Below are 16,200 nucleotides of genomic sequence, written 5' to 3' on the forward strand. Positions count from 1 at the left end.
ATACTTATACTTATGCTTATACTTATGCTGAACTGTGTACCACTAACTTTAAATCCACCATTTCATTAATGTCTCAGCACTGGTGGCAGTGTCAAAACATATATCCACACACTCTCAAAAATAAGAGTATGGTTACGGTACAATGTTTTTCCCTGGTTTAAAAAAAGGCCAAATGTACACATACGGTACATTCAGAGATACACATAGGAATTCATATGGTACTGGTCGATACCTTTTAGGGGACATGTGTGGATAATCTATTACAATGGTACATTTTTGTACACAATGTATTCAATATAAGGTACACTCAAACACACTTTGAAATGTAGCTGGTGGCAATGTGCTGGCTCGGGCTCATGTTGTATTTGTGCCAACTGTCAATAGAAATGTTGTACGAGTTTGTCACGCCCTGACCATAGAGAGCTCGTATTTTTCTATGGCAGAGTAGGTCAGGTCGTGACTGGGGGGTTTTGTCTAGTTTATTTATTTCTGTGTTTGGTTCTAGTTTCTTTTTTCTATGTTGGAATTTTTGTCTAGTTTACATTTTCTATGTGTTCTAGGTTCTTTTTTCAATGTTGGGGTTTTTGTCTAGTTTACATTTTCTATGTGTTCTAGGTTCTTTTTTCTATGTTGGTTTTTTTGTATGATTCCCAATTAGAGGCAGCTGGTCATCGTTGTCTCTAATTGGGGATCATATTTAAGTTGTTGTTTTTCCCACTAGTGTTTGTGGGAGATTATTTTTGGTTTATGCATGTTGCACCTCTTCATCGCGGTTTTTTGTTTATAGTTGTCTTGCATAGTTTCACATATGAATAAAGATGTGGAGCGATACGCACGCTGCGCCTTGGTCTCCTTTATACGACGACCGTGACAGAGTTAAAGTGGTTTATCATTATGTTGAAGGTTGAGCACCTTTTCTGACACTGTCAGTTCTGTGATCTTGGTAAGATCTTGTGGCAATCAAGAGCTGCACTGTGACGAAATTACTGTGCATTTTCCAGCAGTTTAATGACAGCTGTTTCATAAAGTTAATTTTAAACTTTCAATAAGTCACTGACAACTAGCTGCAAGTCAGTTACTGTACATATCAAAGGAATTTAGTGTAGCTTATGTGCCACACTCACTGACCTGATGGTATGGCAGGAAAGTTAGCATTACAATGACCTGTATGACGTGCACTTATGCCAGGTATTCACAAGGCTGGAAAACAGAAAATTTTCAAGCTTATTGTCTCAGTACAGAATTCAACAGAGCTAATTAATTGGGATGACATTACCTCTCATGGGAGACCAAAAAGAGCTAATTGCAAGGAGCCTCCAATAAGCCACACCTGCAATATTCTGAGAGGCTGCCACTGCTACAGTATGCTGCCAATTAGCAAGTAATGTTTATCAACAGAAGAGTCAGTTAAGGCACAGTAGTTTACTGGTGTGTGTTATTGTGAGTTTTACAATAATTTACTGACAAATGGTTTCAAGATAAATTACTGGAAAATGCACAATAACCTTTTTACATTGCAGCTCATTAGTGACACTTGCTTTTACAAAGTTTGCAGAACAGACAGTGTTGAAGAAGGTGCTCAACTTGCATCAGCATAACCATTGTCATGACTCTCTCTCTTGGGTGAGGATCATAGGCACCAGATCAACTTGGCACAGGGCAAACAGATAGCCCCCCAATGATTAAGACAATTTGTGTATTGCTGGATCATCATTTTTAGGCTAGGGTTTGGGTTTGTGCGATTTACGAGGTCAGTGACGTTCAGAATGAGACTGATATGAGGAAATGATTAATGGCTGACTGGTATGATAAGGATATATTCTGATATATTCTTGAGTTAATTCGGGAAACATTAACTCTTTTAAACAAACTTTTTCCATGGAGCCACAAGTTACTAATGAGTTAATTGTTACATTAATAATTTACATATTTATTAGACCTTACGATGAACCCACCTCTATTTTGCCCTCCACCTAAATCATATGTGATCACGTGAAAATGTGTTTTTTCTATAAGGGGTTAGAGCATGTCTTGTGCGTGCATGTGTGTGTGTACAGTAGGCCATTCCCAGGAAAGTGCTTAGTAAACTGTGCTGTTGGTACAGTGAAGCCCCTCTCTCCTCACAGAGCTGTGTTCTATCATGTGGCAATTTCTATTTATTAAATGTGTTTATATAATTGCTCCATTTAAATTAATTGGAAGGAGAAAAAACACATTCTCATTAAAAGTTAAATGACCAGAGAAGCAAGACACAGACATACTGTAGTTGCACATAAATACCACAAGGACATAGCCCTTTCTGTGTGTCCCTGTCTCTATGTCAATACTTTGTTATTTTGCTGGAAATTCTGGCAATGGAGATATTGGGAGTTGTGTCTGAAATCATACAGCCTCCTTGTACAGTGAATGGGAGGCACCATATAACACGACTGAAGGAGAATGAAAGAGGGCAGGAGGATGATTACCTAAAAATGAGATTAAAACTCACTTAGTTACAGGCTAAACAAAACACTGAGAACGAGCGCGCGCACACACACACACACACACACACACACACACACACACACACACACACACACAGCCATGTGCAGCCATTGTTCTTCCACTGAGGAAGTAGACAATTTAAATATTAAAAGATGTCTGACTGACTTGTGTTTAATATTAACCACCATGGTGGATATCACAGGAGACCAATCAAAGGAGACATGCCTGAAGGGTGGCTCTGCCCACATGCCATCTGTCTCCCTGACTGTCTGTGGCACAATATTCAACACATCACCACAACACTGCTATGGTATCACAAAGTCAACACTATCCATTTGGTCAATAGGGACCATATCCTTCTGGGTGGGAAAAAACAGCAATTGGACCACCTGTGGTACATCGTCGGCATGGTAATCTGTCGGGACGCAGAAGAGGGAACACTAGAATGAACAAGGCAACCTCCAAAAGGATCAGGAGAGGATGGCAACTGGATATCCTAACTCTGGATGGATTCCAATAGTAATTACGCATCACTTTGCAAGCCAGCATAATGTTACTTGCAGGTGTAACCGATGTGAAATGGCTAGTTAGTTAGCGGTGGTGCGCGCTAATAGCGTTTCAATCGGTGACGTCACTCGCTCTGAGACTTGAAGTAGGGTTGCCCCTTGCGTTGCAAGGGCCGTGGCTCTTGTGGCGCGGTGGGTAACGATGCTTCGGTGGGTGTCAGTTGTTGATGCGTGCAAGGGTCCCTGGTTTGAGCCCAGGTTGGGGCGAAGAGAGGGACGGAACCTACACTGTTACATTGATGCTGTTGACCCGGATCGTTGGTTGCTGTGGAAAAGGAGGAGGTCAAAGGGGGGGTGAGTGTAACCGATGTGAAATGGCTAGTTAGTTAGCGGTGGTGCGTGCTAATAGCGTTTCAATCGGTGACGTCACTCGCTCTGAGACTTGAAGTAGGGTTGCCCCTTGCGTTGCAAGGGCCGTGGCTTTTGTGGCGCGATGGGTAACGATGCTTCGTGGGGTGTCAGTTGTTGATGTGTGCAAGGGTCCCTGGTTCGAGCCCGGGTTGGGGCGAAGAGAGGGACGGAACCTACACTGTTACACAGGTAGGGTTGAAAAATTCTGGTAAAGTTCCCAGGTTTTCCAGAAACCCCAGTTGGAAGATTCCTGGAAATACTCCAATCAGAATTTTGGGAAAGTTGCCAGGATTTAGTAACTCTACATGTAAGCCTGATGTGGCCTGTAAACCATGAGTTTCAGGCCACTGTATTAGAATTAAGCTAGTACTCAGAACAAGGCTTTATGAGATATGTAATGTATTGACATAAAGAGTTTAATTATAATGATAATATTCACCAAGGAACTCACTTGGTGAAGGCCACAGGACTGAAAATGAATAAATTCAACAACCATATCTATATCACTTACAAATACAGTCATGAGTGGTAACTCTACAATTCACTCGAAAAGGCAAGGCACACTAGGTGTAGGTGGCAAGGAAGTCAGGTGCAGGAGAAACCAACTTGGGATAACTGGAGTTGTTTAATAAATAATAAACAAACACGAACTCCAAACCCAACGTACATAAAAATAACATGGGTAAAAATACCCGTAGCTCACCAAATACAAAATCAATAACAAACAATCTCGGACAAGGACATGAGGGAAAACAGAGGGTTAAATACACAACATGTAATGAATGGGATTGAAAACAAGACAAAACCAATAGAAAATGAAAAATGGCTCAGTGATGGCTTGAAGACCGGTGACGTTGACCGCCGAGCACCACCCGAACAAGGAGGGGCATCGACTTCAGCAGAAGTCGTGACAGTACAACCCCCCCCCCCCCCGACGCGCGGCTCCCCCCGACGAGGTGCAGGGCGATCCGGATGGAGATGATGGAACTCTCGCAGCAGGGAAGGATCTAACACATCCTCCACCGGAACCCAGCATCTCACCTCCGGACCGTACCCCTCCCAGTCCACGAGGTACTGAAGGCCCCTCGCCCGACGTCTCGAATCCAGGATGGATCGAACGGAGTATGCCGGGGCCCCCTTAATGTCCAGAGGGGGCAGAGGAACCTCCCGCACCTCAGCCTCCTGGAGCGGGCCAGCCACCACCGGCCTGAGGAAAGACACATGGAACGAGGGGTTAATGCGGTAATTTGGGGGAAGCTTTAACCTATAACATACCTCGTTCACTCTCCTCAGGACTTTAAATGGCCCCACAAACCGCGGACTCAGCTTCCGGCAGGGCAGACAGAGGGGTAGGTTTCTGGTCGAGAGCCAGACCCTGTCCCCCTGGGCGAACAACAGGGACACACTGCCGTGACAGTCTGCGGCAACTTTCTGGCATCGCACGGCATGCTGAAGGTGGACGTGAGCGGCGTCCCAGGTCTCCTCCGCATGCCGGAACCAGTGGTCCACCGCAGGAGCCTCGGTCTGACTCTGATGCCAAGGGGCCAGAACCGGCTGATACCTCAACACGCACTGAAAACGAGAGAGGTTAGTGGAGGAGTGGCGGAGCGAGTTCTGAGCCATCTCTGCCCAGGGCACGAACACCGCCCACTCCCCCAGCCGGTCCTGGCAATAAGACCTCAGAAACCTACCCACATCCTGGTTAACTCTCTCCACCTGCCCGTTACTCTCAGGGTGAAAACCAGAGGCAAGGCTGACCGAGACCCCCAAACGCTCCATGAACGCCTTCCAGACCCTTGACGTGAACTGGGGACCCCGATCAGACACTATTTCCTCAGGCACCCCGTAGTGCTGAAAGACGTGTGTAAACAGAGCCTCTGCAGTTTGTAGGGCCGTAAGGAGACCGGGCAAAGGGAGGAGACGACAGGACTTAGAAAAATGATCCACAATGACCAGGATCATGGTGTTACCTTGTGAAGGTGGAAGATCGGTCATAAAATCCACCACCAAGTGCGACCACGGCCGTTGTGGAACGGGTAAGGGTTGTAACTTACCTCTGGGTAGGTGTCTAGGAGCCTTGCACTGGGCGCACACCGAGCAGGAGGAAACATAAACCCTCACGTCCTTAGCTAAGGTGGGCCACCAGTACCTCCCACTAAGACAGCGCCTCGTCCGACCAATCCCAGGATGACCAGAGGAGGGTAACGTGTGAGCCCAGTAGATCAATCGGTCGCGGACAACAGACGGAATGTACAGACGCCCAGCTGGACACTGAGGGGGAACGGGATCTGCACGTGATGCCCGCTCAATGTCCGCGTCCAGCTCCCACACAACCGGTGCCACCAAACAAGAGGCTGGGATTATGGGAGTGGGATCCATGGACCGCTCCTCTGTCATACAGCCGGGACAGTGCATCTGCCTTAACGTTCTGGGAGCCTGGTCTGTAAGGGAGGGTAAACACAAAATGGGTGAAAAACATGGCCCACCTTGCCTGGCGAGGATGCAGTCTCCTCGCCTCCCGGATGTACTCCAGATTCCGGTGGTCAGTCCAGATGAGAAAGGGGTGTTTAGCCCCCTCAAGCCAATGTCTCCACACCTTCAAAGCCTTGACGACAGCCAACAGCTCCCGGCACCCCACATCATAGTTTCGCTCCGCCGGGCTGAGCTTCTTAGAGAAGAAGGCACAGGGGCGGAGCTTTGGTGGCGTACCCGAGCGCTGAGAGAGCACAGCTCCTATCCCAGCCTCAGACGCGTCCACCTCCACTATGAATTGCAAAGACGGATCCAGATGAGCCAACACAGGAACCGAGTTAAACAGAGCCTTCAGTTTCCTAAAAGACCTGTCCGCCCCAGTCGACCACTGCAAGCGCACCGGACCCCCCTTCAGCAGTGAGGTAATGGGAGCAGCTACCTGACCAAAACACCAGATAAACCTCCGGTAGTAATTGGCAAACCCTAAAAATCGCTGCACCTCCTTTACCGTGGTGGGAGTCGGCCAATTACGCACGGCTGCAATGCGGTCACTCTCCATCTCCACTCCTGATGTGGATAGGCGATATCCTAAGAAGGAGACGGACTGTTGAAAGAACAGGCATTTCTCAGCCTTGACATACAGGTCATGCTCCAACAGGCGACCAAGCACTTTGCGCACCAGGGACACATGCCTGGCATGTGTAGCGGAGTAAATCAGAATGTCATCGATATACACCACTACACCCTGCCCGTGCAGGTCCCTGAAAATCTCGTCTACAAAAGATTGGAAGACTGATGGAGCATTCTTCAAACCGTACAGCATGACGAGGTACTCATAATGCCCTGAGGTGGTACTAAATGCTGTCTTCCACTCGTCTCCATCTCGGATACGCACCAGATTGTACGCACTCCTGAGATCCAGTTTAGTGAAGAAGCGCGCCCCGTGCATTAACTCAATCGCCATGGCGATCAGAGGTATTGAGTAACTGTACCCCACCGTAATTTTATTGAGACCTCAATAATCAATGCATGGGCACAGACCTCCATCCTTCTTCTTCACAAAAAAAGAAACTCGAGGAGACGGGTGAAATGGAGGGCCGAATGTACCCCTGATGCAGGGATTCGGAGACATATGTCTCCATAGCCACCATCTCCGCTTGCGATAGGGGATACACGTGACTCCTGGGAAGTGCAGTGTCTACCATGAGATTTATCGCACAATCCCCCTGTCGATGGGGTGGTAATTGAGTTGCCTTCTTTTTACAGAAGGCGAGAGCCAAATCGGCATATTCGGGGGTAATGCTCACGGTGGAGACCTGGTCTGGACTTTCCACCGTAGTAGCACCAACGGAAACCCCTACACACCTACCTGAGCACTCTCATGACCACCCCGTGAGAGCCCTCTGTGGCCAAGAAAAAGTGGGGTTATGACAAATTAACCAAGGTAGACCCAGCACCACAGGTTACGCAGGAGTGTCCATAGGGAAAAGACAAATTTTTTCCTTGTGACCCCCCTGCGTCACCATACTCAAAGGAGCTGTGGCCTCCCTGATAAACCCTGGCCCTAATGGTCGACTATCTAAGGTGTGAACAGGGAAAGGCACATCCACGGGTACAATGGGGATCCCTAAACTATGAGCAAAAGCTTGATCAATGAAGTTCCCAGCCGCGCCTTAATCTACTAGCGCCTTATGCTGGGAACGTGGGGGGAAAAAAATAAAAATCTGGAAAAGTAACAGACAAACATAAGTGCAACAGAGGGCTCTGGATGAGAATGGTGCCTATTCACCTGGGGTGGCGCCAGAGCACCCTGCCTGTTACCTCGATTCCCAGAGGAACCTACCCGGCACCAACCAGCAGTGTGACCTCTGCGGCCACAGATGGTGCACGAGCGGGAACCCCCTCCGGTCTCCCTGTGCACCCCCTCTCCCAGTTTCCTGGGTATAGGAGAGGGAGTGTGTGAGGATGGAACCACCAGACCCCGATCTGGACGTCCGCGAGCAGCCAGCAGGTTGTCCAGCCGGATGGACAGATCCACCAACTGGTTGAAGGTGAGGGTGGTGTCTCTGCAGGCCAGCTCCAGACGGACGTCCTCATGCAGACTAAAATGGTAATGGTCGATCAGGGCCTTGTGATTCCATCCCGCACCGGCTGCCAGGGTCCTGAACTCCAGGGCAAAATTCTGGACGCTCCTCGTCTCCTGCCTCAGATGGTAGAGGCGCTCACCCACCGCTCTGCCCTCGGGTGGATGGTCAAAGACTTCCCGAAAACAGCGGGTGAACTCCTCATAATCTCCTCCTCCACAAACAGCGCTGGCCCACTCCAGGGCTCTCCCGGTGAGGCACGAGACGAGGGCGAAACTCTTCTCACGGTCAGATGGAACTGGGTGGACCTTGGCCAGGAAAAGGTCTAAATGTAGTAGGAAACCCCGGCAGGTGGCAGCACCTCCGTCGCACCCCTGAGGCATGGATAGATGAATGCCACCGAGTTCAGGTTGAGAAGGGGCGCTCAGGATAGACCCCGGTTGGGCTGGTGGAGGCGCTGGAAAAACTCCCTGTCTCTCCCAGCGGTCCATATTCTGGACAACGCGATCCATGGCAGCGCATAGATGGTGAAGCTTCTCCTCATTCTCCTGGACGCTCTCCTCCACCTCCATGTCCGGGGTACTCTCTCCTGCTGACTTCATATTTTAGGTCTGAGATTCTGTCATCGATGTGTGTGTCGGTGGCAAGGAAGTCAGGCGCAGGAGAAACCAACTTGGGATAACTGGAGTTGTTTAATAAATAATAAACAAACACGAACTCCAAACCCAACGTACATAAAAATAACATGGGTAAAAATACCCGTAGCTCACCAAATACAAAATACACAAAATCAATAACAAACAAAACAATCTCGGACAAGGACATGAGGGAAAACAGAGGGTTAAATACACAACATGTAATGAATGGGACTGAAAACAGGATGCCCCTCCACCCGAACAAGGAGGGGCATCGACTTCGGCAGAAGTCGTGACACAAACTCATTCCATGGAGGGCCTAGTGTCTGCAGGTTTTTGGTTTGTCCTTTCATTTAAGACCTAGACAACCAAATAAGAAGCATTATTTACTAATTAGTGACCTTAATTGATTAATTAAGTACAAGGGAGTAGTGAAAACCCGCAGACACTAAGCCCTCCATGGATGAGTTTGACACATGTGCCCTACCCAGTTACTCTATGAGTTTGAGTAATAACTACAAAATCACTTTAAGTAACTGTATATTAAGGGCAAAGGTTTTCCTCAAAAGTTTCAAGCCAGCATAATGTGCAAACATTGGGGTTTACAGTGCAGCTGCCCAAAGGGCAAACATGGGTCAGGTCAGCATCATCTCTTCTCTATAGATACAGGTCAGCATACACAATAATGACATTAGAGATGTTGATACATACTTTATCCATTCCTTCCCGAATAGTCAACACAGTCTGACTCCCATCTCTTCCTCTTGATTGAGATGCACACTGTTGATTGGTCAAATAGTGTCCAAGAGGTCTCGTTTCTGTAATGTACAGTAGGCCTACACATTTGCTCATATCAAGCACTTTGGATAAATACTTGCGGTTGACACAAGCTACAGTTTACATAACCACCATCAGCAGTAGCTCTCCATCCATTAGAAGAAAACCGCCTGCTGAGGGTCTCCGTCAAAACCATACAGCACGATTAACATCAAGACCGAGATCCTTTTAATTCGTAGCCTCTTCCGCGACATGGAATGCACTGGAGGCGAGCTAAAAGGCAGGAGTGCGATAGAGACAGGACTATGGTGGGGAACCTATCCAAACAAGCCCCTTGACTTTTTCCAGATTTTGTTATGTTACAGCTTTATTCTAAAACTGATTAAATGGATGTTTTTCTTCATTCATCTACACACAATACCCCATAATGACAAAACAAAAACAGGTTTCTATACATTTTTTCAAATGTATGTAAAAACAAATACTGAAATATTCCATTTACTTAAGTATTCAGACCATTTACTCAGTACTTTGTTGAAGCACCTTTGGTAGTCTTCTTGGGTATGATGCTACAATATTGGCACACCTGTATTTGGGGAGTTTCTCCAATTTCTCTCTGCAGATCCTCTCAAGCTCTGTCAGGTTGGATGGGGAGCGTCGCTGCGCAGCTATTTTCAGGTCTCTCCAGAGATGTTCGATCGGGTTCAAGTCCGGGCTCTGACTGGGCCACTCAGGGAAATTCAGAGACTTGTCCCAAAGCCACTTCTGCATTGTTTTGGCTGTGTGGTTAGGGTTGTTGTCCTGTTGGAAGGTGAACCTTCACCCCAGTCAGTTCCTGAGCGCTATGGAGCAGGTTTTCATCAAGGATCTCTCTGTACTTTGCTCCGTTCATCTTTCCCTTGATCCTGACTAGTCTCCCAGTACCTGCCTCTAAAAAACATCCACAGAGCATGATGCTGCCAGTACCTTGATTTACTGCAGGGATGGTGCCAGGTTTCCTCCAGATGTGATGCTTGGCATTCAGGCCAAAGAGTTCAATCTTTGTTTCATCAGATCAGAGAATCTTGTTTCTCATGGTCTGAGAGTACTTTTGGCAAACTCCAAGCGGGCTGTCATGTGCCTTTTACTGAGGAGTGGCTTCCGTCTGACCACTCTATCATAAAGGACTGATTGGTGGAGTGCTGCAGAGATAGTTATCCCATCTCCACGGAGTAACTCTGGAGCTCTGTCAGAGTGACCATCGGGTTCTTGGTCAACTCCCTGACTAAGGCCCTTCTCCCTTGATTGCTCAGTTTGGCCAGGCGGCCAGCTCTAGGAAGAGTATTGTTGGTTCTAAACTTCTTCCATTTAAGAATGATGGAGGCCACTGTGTTCTTGGGGACCTTCAATGCTGCAGAAATATTTTGGTACCCTTCCCCAGATCTGTGCCTCGACACAATCCTGTCTCGGAGCTCTACGTATAATTCCTTTGACCTCATGGCTTGGTTTTTGCGCTGACATGCACTGTCAACTCAGGGACATTATATAGGCAGGTGTCTGCCTTTCCAAATCATGCCCAATCAATTGAATTTACCACTGGTGGACTCCTATCAAGTTGTAGAAACATCTGAAGGATGATCAATGGAAACAGGATGCACCTGAGCTCAATTTCGAGTTTCATAGCAATGGTTCTGAATACTTATGTAAATAAGGTATTTCTGTTTTTTATTTTTAATACATTTGCAAAAATTGGTAAAAAGCATGTTTTAATTTTGTCAGTATGGGGTATTGTGTGTAGATTGATGAGGGTAAAAAAATATTTTAGCAATTTTAGAATAAGGCTGAAACTCAACAAAATGTGGAAAAGGGAAGGGGTCTGAATACTTCCCGGATGCACTGTAATATAACTATTATTGTGTAGGGTTGATTATTATGAAAGCTATAAATGGAAGCCAGAATAATATTGATTTGATAGAAGTTGTTGTCTCTCTTGTGTGTGTGTACAGAGAATGGAGGAATAGCCTACATTTGTTTTCTGATCTTAGCCTGAGGGGCTAGCGGAGCCTCGGAGCGCCTGTTCACTGTATGTGGTTGTCTTACCTCCCTCGCTAGCCTTTTCTCTCTGGTGCGCCGGGGAAGCAGCATATCGCCTGGATTCAGATCAGGAAGCCAGGATTGATGTTGGATGTTTCAGGTAAGAACTGTCTGAGATTGGGTTAGTTTTTCATTTCCTCGTACAGGCTGTGGAGTTGGTTAGGCGAGCAGCGGTGTTTTACACATGTGCTAGGATAGTGGACAAGCGCTACAATTTTCTGCCAAAATGATTCATCACTTGTGGTGAGGAAATTCTGAGCTCTGTAGCCTTGTTACGTGTCGCTGTCCATGGTCCTGCACATGTAGAGGGTGCTGATGGCTTGTCTAGGGTTGCTGTCCAGGTCAATGTTATGCTGAAAGGACATCTCCCTGGTGTGTCCCATGTGGGAATGCCTTATCATGGCACTACTCTTTATTCAAATGTAAAGTTAAATATGGAAATAGAATAATGACAATATGTTTTTGTTATACTGCAGTTGTATTGTTCCAGTTAGCATCTCATCATACTTTGTTTCATATTTCCCCACACTCTGGGACTGTGTGTGTGTGTGTGTGTGTGTGTGTGTGTGTGTGTGTGTGTGTGTGTGTGTGTGTGTGTGTGTGTGTGTGTGTGTGTGTGTGTGTGTGTGTGTGTGTGTGTGTGTATGTGTGTGTATGTGTCAACTCAGGGAGTGATTTGAGTAAAAACTTTGATTTTTCCATTTATTGAGAAGTCATTGAAAATAAATGGCCAGATAAATGTTCAATTATTGAATTGTAATTTTAGTTTTCTTCCTGAAATGATTGCCTTCAATTCAAATTGAGCCCAACCTTGGTGTGTGTGTGTAGGTGTTTGTGGTGTACGGGTATGTATGTGTGGTTCCTTGCACTCGTGCATGTGTGCGTGTGTGCGTGCATGCACATTTGTGTGCGTGTGTGTAGAGGTAGTGGAGCAGACAGTGCGTACTGTATAGGATATGCAGTCAGCCCTGAGCCATCCAGTTGTTTGGCATGTCATTAATAATGGATCCTAGAACTCATTAAAGCTGAAGTGACAGCTTGCTATTTACACCGGCTGGCAGGGAGAGAAATATGCTTTAAGATGCACATTCCGAAAACCTTCTGTACTCCAGCTGTTTAGACCTCTTCAGGATAATGACATGTTTCAGGAGGATAGAATACCAAATATCTGATCAGAAAGTATATTTGAGAGTAGGTAAGGCATTAAAGGTGTTATGTTATATTGATATGTAGGCTTACTTGACATGTGGTTATTACACTGTTGTAAAGTCTTTGCACTAATAATGATTGTGCAGTTGTGTAGGTATTTTGTGTTATAATGTTCTTTATAAACTTGGTGGGTCGAGCCCTGAATGCTGATTGGCTGAAGGCGGGGGTATATCAGACCGTTTACCACTGGTATGACAAAACATGTATTTTTATTGCTCTAATTACGTTTGTAAACAGTTTATAAAAGCAATAAGGCACCTTGGGGGTTTGTGGTATATGGCCGATATACCACGGTTAAGGGCTGTTCTTATTCACGACGCAACGTGGAGTGCCTGGATACAGCCCTTCGCCGTGGTATATTGGCCATATACCACACCCCCTCGCATCTTATTGCTTAATTATATTGTGCATGTAAGGGATGGTGTCCTACTGGCTGTGTAATATAGTCTTCAAGATTTTCCCTATATTCTTTGTTGTGACAAGTATTGCTTTAGTGGGCTTTGTATGTGTGCAAATAGTTTCCGAATTAGTGTGTGTGTGCACCTGTTGTTTGATTTAGTGTATGTGTACATAGTGTTGCAGGTCTCTCCTATGGGACAGACAGATAAACAGAGTGTTTGTTCCTGACTGTGTTCTCATTACAAACTACTACTGGGAATCATGGCTGTTGTAGTCAGTAATGAGTGTAATACCATTCCCAAACCAGACGTGCGCATGCGTCTGCCATCGTGCGCATGCGTCTGCCATCGTGCGCAAATAGATTTTGTCCCCCCCACACCAAACGCGATCACGACACGTAGGTTGAAATATCAAAACAAACTCTGGACCAGTTATATTAATTTGGGGACAGGTCGAAAAGCATTAAACATTTATGGCAATTTAGCTAGCTAGCTTGCAGTTGCTAGCTAATTTGTCCTGAGATATAAACATTGACTTGTTATTTTACCTGAAATGCACAAGGTCCTCTACTCCAACAATTAATCCACACATAAAATGGTCAACCAAATCGTGTCTAGTCATCTCTCCTACTTCCAGGCTTTTTCTTCTTTGGACTTTATATGGCGATTGGCAACTAACTTTCATAATAAGGTGTATTACCACAAAAAACCTCAGTTCATCTTTTTTTATCACCCACGTGGGTATAACCAATAAGGAGATGGCACACGTATATGCTTCTAAAAGCCAATGAGGAGATGGGAGAGGCAAGACTTGCATCGCGTTCGGCGTCACAAATAGAAGTAACTTCTATTTTAGTGCCTGGCACGTTGGCGCGTGCGAGCAGTGTGGGTGCAATGACTGAAGAACATGTATGTTTAAATTCATTTTGCAACCCTCGCGCACACAACACGTCCGGTTTGGGCAGCGTGTAAAGGGCAGGTGTAGAGTGAGGGCTTTTTGTTTATAAGAGAGTGCACACACACACACACACACACACACACACACACACACACACACACACACACACACACACACACACACACACACACACACACACACACACACACACACACACATATGCACACACTGAAGAAATTGATATGCTCACACACTCTTCCACACACCCACAAACATACCCCCACAAACTAACACATCCCGCTACTCTTTCATGCCAGCCCTAGGCTACGGGAGCAGCTCTAGCTATCACACCTTGGTGTTAATTTCCCAAGGTTTTTGACAAGGAGCCTCAGAGCGAGAGAGAACCTTGTTCTTTGTATAAGTGCTTTTTCTTCTACAGCTTCCCCCTATCTCTGCAGATTAGTCAGGGAGTAAATTACCTGCCTGCACACAAAAAAGCGCAATCCTACACACTTTGCTGCCACGTGGCGCATAGATCTCCTTTTGAAGAGCGGCCATGTTATTTCCTCAAGCCCCGAAGGCTCTCCTGGCATGCAAATCAACATAAAATGAAATGTAAAACTCCGTATTCTGGGGCCCTCTTCTTATCATCAACTGCACAAGCGGCATACAAATCAGGTTGGGATCAGGCACCACGGCAAAGGTCTCAACTTAAAGAGCTAGCTAATTGCTAATTGGGTATGGAGTTGCGAAACGAGGTGCTGCTAACAAGAATTAAAACGTGGGTATTTTTTCTTATTTTTCTTATTTTCCAAACGTCTCAGCCATCCTTCCTGGTGACATGCCTGGGAGCTGGAACATAGTCAGAAAGAAAAGAGGTTTCAGGAAGGAAGGATTCATAACGACTGTTTCTGTAGGGCAGTGTTTGCTTGTTGGTTGCTTCTTCCCATACCTGACCCCTTCCCATAATGGACCCAGATTAATATTAATCCTGGACAAAAAAAAAGCATTCTAAATGAAAAATGTCCATTAAAAGTGATTTTCAGTCCAGGACCAGGCTTAATGTGGGCTGGGAAAGGGCCCTCAATGTGTGCTCATATTAATTTCCTCACATACTGTACATAACATTTTGACACAATCCCATCACAACACACTCACTCAGGAAATATGTTTATATTGCTCTGTTCTATTCTCTGCAGTGCTGTGATGGATTGAAGTGGATCATGCTGCTTTTTCAATTGTAATAAATGCCATTAACACACTCCCCGTTGATACACACTGTCGAGTCTGTCTGCCTGACGATATCCATTACTGCCACCTCTCACACATAACACCAAATCCCCACGACATCCAGCACTGTCATGTAGCAGCAGAGATAGTCTGAGATTTGTTAACTGTCATATTATACTTGAATTTAACTAACAGCTTTGTTAGGTACTTGGCTTCTCACAGGTCTTCCTGTGTTGTTACTCTGGGTATAGTTGGCGAAGAGGGTCATTAACAACTCTTTACTCCATCTCGTTAGGGGAAAGTAAGGGAAACTTTTAGTGTATGTCTATATGAACCCTAAGTGGGCAGCATAAGAAGTCTATGAACCTTCACAAGGGTAAAAGAGTTAACCTATTAACATTAGTTGGAACAGCTCATACAGTCCTCATTAGCTGTAATAGCAGCAGCGTATGGAGGACATATGAACCTAAGGTAGCAACATAACAATGAACGTACACAAGAGCAGCATCAGAAGTATGTACAGTTGAAGTCGGAAGTTTACATACACTTAGGTTGGAGTCATTAAAACTCGTTTTTTAAACACTCCACAAATTTCTTGTTAACAAACTATAGTTTTGGCAAGTCGGTTAGGACATCTACTTTGTGCATGACACAAGTCATTTTTCCAACATTATTTCACAATTCCAGTGGGTCAGAAGTTTACATACACTAAGTTGACTGTGCCTTTAAACAGCTTGGAAAATTCAAGAAAATAATGTCCTGACTTTAGAAGCTTTTGATAGGCAAATTGACATCATTTGAGTCAATTGGAGGTGTAACTGTGGATGTATTTCAAGGCCTACCTTCAAACTCAGTGCCTCATTGCTTGACATCGTGGGAAAATCAAAATAAATCAGCCAAGACCTCAGAAAAGAAATTGTAGGCCTCCACAAGTCTGGTTCATCCTTGGGAGCAATTTCCAAATGCCTGAAGGTACCACGTTCATCTGTACAAACAATAGTATGCACGTATAAACACCATGGG

Source organism: Salmo salar, chromosome ssa23, assembly GCF_905237065.1.
Source record: "Salmo salar chromosome ssa23, Ssal_v3.1, whole genome shotgun sequence".
NCBI lineage: Eukaryota > Metazoa > Chordata > Actinopteri > Salmoniformes > Salmonidae > Salmo > Salmo salar.